Source organism: Mytilus edulis, chromosome 12 (assembly GCF_963676685.1).
Source record: "Mytilus edulis chromosome 12, xbMytEdul2.2, whole genome shotgun sequence".
Classification (NCBI taxonomy): Eukaryota; Metazoa; Mollusca; class Bivalvia; order Mytilida; family Mytilidae; genus Mytilus; species Mytilus edulis.
In genome coordinates, this window is record NC_092355.1 from 20545195 (window position 1) to 20552148 (window position 6954).

The 6954-nt window shown below is 30.6% G+C and overlaps 1 long non-coding RNA gene across 1 annotated transcript; it reads left to right on the forward strand.

The window, feature by feature from the left end:
• The first annotated feature begins 3822 nt into the window (after positions 1 to 3822).
• Positions 3823 to 6740, forward strand: LOC139497994 (uncharacterized). Its single transcript, XR_011657782.1, has 3 exons — positions 3823 to 4037; positions 4974 to 5039; positions 5752 to 6740. It is a non-coding gene; the product is annotated as an uncharacterized lncRNA (long non-coding RNA).
• The last annotated feature ends 214 nt before the right edge of the window (positions 6741 to 6954 follow it).

The window sequence follows — 6954 nt, forward strand, 5'->3', positions numbered from 1 at the left end:
CTGAAATACAATTCATATCATTTGTGATTTATCATGTTTACTTGTCTTTATATCTGAGACAATTTTGGTACATGATTCATTACATATTGGAACACTTACATAAAAATATTGACAATATAACCTTTGCCTGACTCAAAACCTTTCCGGCGCACAAGTTTTTCCTGAGATTGAGATTAAGTTTAGAAATGAATTATTAACCGTCTGTACCAATTGTCATCCCTGTGGTTTAAAATTGTAATTTATTTGTGAATTGAAATTGTGAATGTGTCAGAGAGACAATAACCCGACCAAAGAGCAGACAACAACCGAAGGCCACCGATGGGTTTTCAATGACTCGTGAAACTCCTGCACCCGGAGCCGTGCTTTAGCTGGCCCCTAACAAAATATATATACTAGTTCAGTGATAATGGACGTCATACTGAACTTCGGAATATACACAAGAAACTAACATTAAACATTATACAATAAATGGTTACCTTATTGTAGCTCTCAGTGTGTTTAAAGATTGACGAGTTTTAATGTCACAAAGCAATTGTTATCGCTGGGATTACAGATTGACAATGATGCATTTCCCTTTCTCAGCATTTTAGTTACCCAGTATCTGAGGATTTACGAAAATTTCTTACTGAAGGGCACTAATTATATCTTGAATTTCAGATTGACTATTTTTATTTCCCTTGTGGAACACTGGTTAGTACTGTCTTTGTGTCCTAGATAAATACACATTGAAATAAAAACAATGTTCTTATAAATAGATGTATTGAATTGTTCCATTACAATAGCACAGGTGCATTTTGCCAAAATATGAAACAACTACTACAAAATGTATCAAATAAGGAACTGAATTATTTATAACCTATGATTTTTACCAGATTGAAAGTGTATTTTTACTTTGAAATGTGTACCATGTGTATTCATTTAATCATTGAACTTATTTTGTCAAACATAAGTCTCAGTACACCTTTGTAAATATTCGTTAGAAATAAAACTTAATAAGTTCATCATTTCGATAACCGCTGAACGTAATGCAACTAAAAATCAACTATTAAATTTTGATGAAATATGTAACACCATCACAAATTGGTTGGTCGTTATCAGATCGTTATCCCATAACTGCCTTTAAATATAAATCTCTAGGTGCTTAACTGTCTTATGCAAGTTAGTCTTATTTACAAATTTTACCAGAGCGCAGTACTACAGAGAAGTGCTAAAAAGGTAACTAATGTGTGTCAAAACATAAATAAAATAAACTAATAAATGTATGTTCATTTCAAATATTCATGTAATTTATATTTCCTAATCCACGAATATAGGATATCAATAGAGACATACACGCTTATACGCTTTAATCAAGGGTTAACAATACAAGTCTGTGGAGTACATGCAGACAACACACAGGTTGCCGAGTATAAACATACACAAAACAACATCAAACAAAGGTTAAAAAAAATGGTAAAAAGATGGCAGGTACCAAGGAGGACTATAAAAATAAAAAAATTCAAAGCACAAAGGCAAAATAAACTACGATGAAAAGACAGTAAATAGTCTACGAAGATAAGAAATTAATAAGCAAAACGAGCCTGATGTCAGTTGCTTTGGAAGGGGAAGATGCTCCTTGGTCACTTGCATGAGCCGCCTTGCTCAATATGTTAATGATCATCATAGTAAAATCGGAGGAAACAGTATTCAGAAATTGTCATGCACGAACTTAAAAGGAATAAAAGTTTGTTCAACAAAGAAAAAGGTTTTTTGAACTGTTGAACACATTATAAATAAATTATATCAATAGGCTCACGACAGCAATCTGTTCTTGCAAAGATGTGAACGCTTTCGATGGTATACATATTTCCAAAATCTACTGTCCACCATTTAACAGGATCTGTATCAGTAGTGTGCGTACAGTCACCTTTATTTGCAACCTGATTTCTCTTTCCATTATTAGCATTCCTAGGTCCAAATCTTAAAACGTTATTATTCCGTGTTGAAACTTGTGTTGCGTTTTTGTTAACGGCAATGTTCAAAGAATCATTTCCTGAAATTAAAGAGCAAGTGCCAACTGTACTTTACATTCAAGATCATACGAATTCTACTAACACTAAGGTTTAAACTCTCTAACTAGATTTATGAGTCCAATTAAAAAGATGCCGGTTAATATTTATACCTATATATTAAAGTAGTGTAATTTTCTATTCAGTACAGCAACCGATAGTAGAGTGTAAAGTGACAGATTGACTTGCCAGTAAAATTAGTACTGGCTTTTTATTCTTTGAGCAGACTTTTCTAATTGTATGTTATTATTATTATTATTATTGTGCATGTCAATGTGTCAGTACTTTCTTCTACGTATGTGTGTACTATTGTGTGTGATCTTTGTGTACGCTTTGATTGTTAAATGGTCGAGAATATTCAAAATAACCTATTCATGCCAGGAATCTCGTCCTTTCTTATCGTATGTTAAATCTGAATGTTTTTCTTGTCCTTTTATTGTTTACATATGAGCTGCATCGGATAGAAAATGCAAATGAATATTAAAATTTCTGTTAAATAAAGGCAACAGCAGTATTCCGCTGTTCAATAGTCATACATCGTTTAAGCGAAGACAAATCCGGTTAACAAACTAACCCCGAAGTAAACCTATCTACTATAAGAGGAAAACAACGGAACAATAGAAACATTGAACTGAAACAAAGCAAACACCAACATAGAAACGAACTATTTGATAACAACTGTCATATTCCTGAATTGGTACAGGATATTTTGAGACACGATGTTGGGTTGAAACTAGTTTTATCGCTAGCCAAACTCCCGCTTATATTGCAATGTTTAAATGTCTGTATTTCTTGTCACGGCATCTTTGTGTTATGTCAAATTAGTTATTTGTTTGGTCAAACAGTAGTATTATATGTCATTGCTAAAGTTTGTTGTGTACAATAAGCATTACATCATGCTTTTACTACTATATATTCTGTGAATACTTCGAAACTTTATGATCAACCACCTTTACATTCTCTCATATTTTATCTATGTTATGTCTATTCTTCTTTTACGTAAGTCAGTTAAAAATTGCGTCCGGTCTCAAGTGTTATTGTTATGCCGAATGTTCTAAAGGTTTTGTTTTGATATACCTTTGTTCTATGTAAACCTCATGGTATTGTAGTCTTTTCGCGTTGTGTTAATACATATGGATCTCCAGTGAAAAACACAACACATCATGGTATAGAATTGATACTCTCTGTGAGCATTCATTACGTCATGTGCAAATGCCATTTACATTATGTGCAAACAACTTATACGTTTTGTGCAATTCTCGTTTACCTTATGTGCAAACATCGTTCCCCTTATGTGCAAACATCGTTTACCCTATGTGCAAACATAGTTTACCTTATGTGCAAAGACCTATTGCGTTATGTGCAAATACCTATTAAGTTATGTATAACAACTACATCATTATGTGCAAACACTATTACGTTATGTGCAAATACCGCTTACATTATGTGCAAACACCATGTAAGTTATGTGCAAATGCCTATTACATTATGTCCAAACATCTATTATGTTATGTGCAAACACCTATTACGTTATGTCCAAACACCAATTACGTTATGTGCAAACACCTATTACATTATGGTAAACGCTTTTTTGACACAGATTAAAACAAAACGCATCAGTGATATTCACTTTGAAAATTAAGAAAATTATAAGTTTTAGCTTTCTAAAAAGCTCTGAACTACTCCGTTGTATTCTTTTTCAAGGTAATATCCATTGGATGCTGAATGTGAATTGAAGGTTATATATGTGCATCGGGATGCGCAGTAATGTTAAGGCAGTTCTCCATAAGCTTTCAAAGATTCTATCGCAATCTAATTGTGACGTCATGTAGTCGTTTCTATTGGTTGTCAGCACATTTATTCTTACACGCAACGTCATTTTAAAGCTTGAAAAGGCATCAAAACAAGCAAGTGCGTGTCAGCTGTTTATGAAGTTTTTATACGATTTGATGATGGTCCTGACGGAAAACATGACTCGAATATCCAACCGTAAGTACAATATCACTTATCTTATGTTTTTTTTTTCATACGATTTGTTAAATTCGGGAAACGTTAGGTGTTGTTTTCTTTTCTAACCAAAAAAGGGGGAGGTGTTATCGAATTTCAACTTGACCATGTTATTTTATAATCTAACCGCGTGATCACTATGAAGTGTATTTCTTAAGTCGAAAATAAATGTGGATTCGAGCATATAACACTATTTGTTATTTGTAGTGTTCTTTATTTATTTACGAATAAATAACCATTTGATTTCAGAAAAAAAACAATCAAATATTTACATAAATTTACTGATTGATTGTCTAATATAAGATTGACAAGTATTAGACAAACCTGAATTTGAATTTATTTCATCGGTACTTCGTTTCATTGAAAATAGTGTAGAAATAAAAATGTGGGGGTATTTTTCAAATGAAAAGTTATGAATAAGTAATTTGAAATATTGATGTTTAAAAAAACAACATAACTCTGAAAATATTGAGAGTTCAAATATATAATATTGTATGACAGACTTCATTGTTTATAAATCTTTGTCAAAATAACTATTACTTTCATTCAGGAGAAATTAAAGTGGAGATACATAATTGCACTTTTTATAAATGTGTCATTTATTTCTCTTTATTTATCCAGTATCAGGCTATATATGGTTGTAAGTGTGTGCACATTATGTAAATGTAGCTAGCTAGCAAGTACAAAGTATTCATAGTTTAAGGGAAAACTCCTTTTTTATATCCTCTATCATATCATAGCATTAATAAGAAAATATATACATTGTACATAAAAAAGGTGTCAAAAAGATAGCCTTGTATAATAAAATGTAAAGATATTAAATCATTTTTAATCAATTGTTTGCATAAATTATCTCATTTAATTTTGGCATATCAAGTTTTTCAATTATTCATGTGTTCTCTATTTTCTTTAATACAGGATTTGACCAGACTGTGCTGTACTTTAAAAAGAATTTGTCATCAATTAGAATTGAATATAAAACAGGTAAATTTCAGTGTAAAAAAAGAAGATGAGGTGTGATTGCAAATCATGATAAAATTATGATACATTTGTACTACAAAATGTATTCTGTTTTATAAATTTATCAGTAGTTTAACCTAAACTCAAACTAAATTTGAAATCTATAATTTCATTTAATGAACTAGTTGCATTCATGATTATAATTTAAGTATGGTACTAGAATTTGAATTGATAGAAATTCCAATTGAACAAAATGAATCTCTTTAATTATATAACTTCAAGCTCATGCTCATTGCTGTCATTATATACATGTCAGCTTACAATAACACTTTTTAAAATATGATCAGCTAATTTTTTTAAGAAACTTCAAAACAATCAAGACTTTTAATTACTTGGAGCTGCACATTATTAAATTTACAAACAGTTTCATTACACATGTATGACATGTATTTTCTTGGGTCCTGATTTCACAAGTATTGTTGACAGGATGAATTCCTGATAGTGTGTTTTGAACAATCATTTATGATGAAGGTGATCACAATTTTTAGAGAAGTTATAATGATCATAGTATATTTATATATTAGTTAAAATATTCCAATGTATTTGACATGTTTGAAACATACACAATGTACATGATTTGTGTGAAATTGTGTGTTTAGTTATGGTAGTTGACTTGTTTACAGTGAGTTAAATTCTTAATGACAAATGATTTGTTATCCTTATTATTATATTTCAGATTAAATGAAGATATTCAAACTATGAAAAAGTGACCTATTTATCTACACTAGAAGTAAAACATAGATTTTATGATGTCAATTGGATAAAGGAAGGATTGATTTCAAAATATTCATCAACAATCATGTGTAAATTTTACTTCAAAATTGCTATGAGAATAAATAGTAATTAGGCAATGTGAATAGAAAAGGAAAATTCAATGTGATTCATGTACAAGGATACAGTGATTAAAATAAATGTGTAGGAAATCATTCATTGTTAAGGAGGTAGGAAGTATACATTATTCCTTATAGGATATTACACTGTTTTATTGGAAATGTTTATCAACAGTTTGAAAGGTGACATTCATTGTCTATGACATTAGTAAAACTACAAATGTATTTTATTCAAAACTTAAATGTAATTTTCTTTACTTTTAGCAATAAAAATGAAAGTGCTCTTATGTCAGACAATATTTCCATTTTTTTATACAGATAGACCAATTCTGAGTAGAATCACTATTACTCCTATAATGCTGATTTTGATCTTATACCTATATATCAAAATGGTTCTCATTTGAGCATGATATTAAATTACATATATATGACTATGAAAAAACCTCTCCAGCTGAATATTATAACAGGGTTAAAAAGCAAGGAGAAAGACTAATATTATCAATATAGGGCCCAACTTGTGAAAAATATGAAAGATAAACTTGTATAAACATTATGGATATTTTCTTAACTATAAGGAATGAGGATTTCACAAAATTTGATTCAAACTAATTGCATTAGAATTAAGAGATATTTAGTGGCCAAGTCAAAAGCCTAAACCAGCCTTGGCTACTGGTGCCCTGATTGTTAATGTATTTGCTCATAATGTACCTAAAGCAGACCATTTAAATATACAGCTAATTGAAAATCAGTGGGTCATTCTTTGATGATCTAGGGACTACATGACATTATTAGAATAACAATGCAACAAGTACAACATTATATATTAAAAATTGCTCTGAGCAAGAATTTATGATTCATGCATCAGAGTGTCAAAGGGATAATTATGACCAATACTCACTGCACAAAAATAAAAGGGGAATATATATAGTGCTGATTAGTGTCTGTTTGTTGTAGTGATTATCAGACAAAACAGTATAACAGAAAAGGTTGCAGACATTAAAAAATGCAGTTTGTATGAAATAAAGGCCCCTTCAAGCATTCCTAGACCC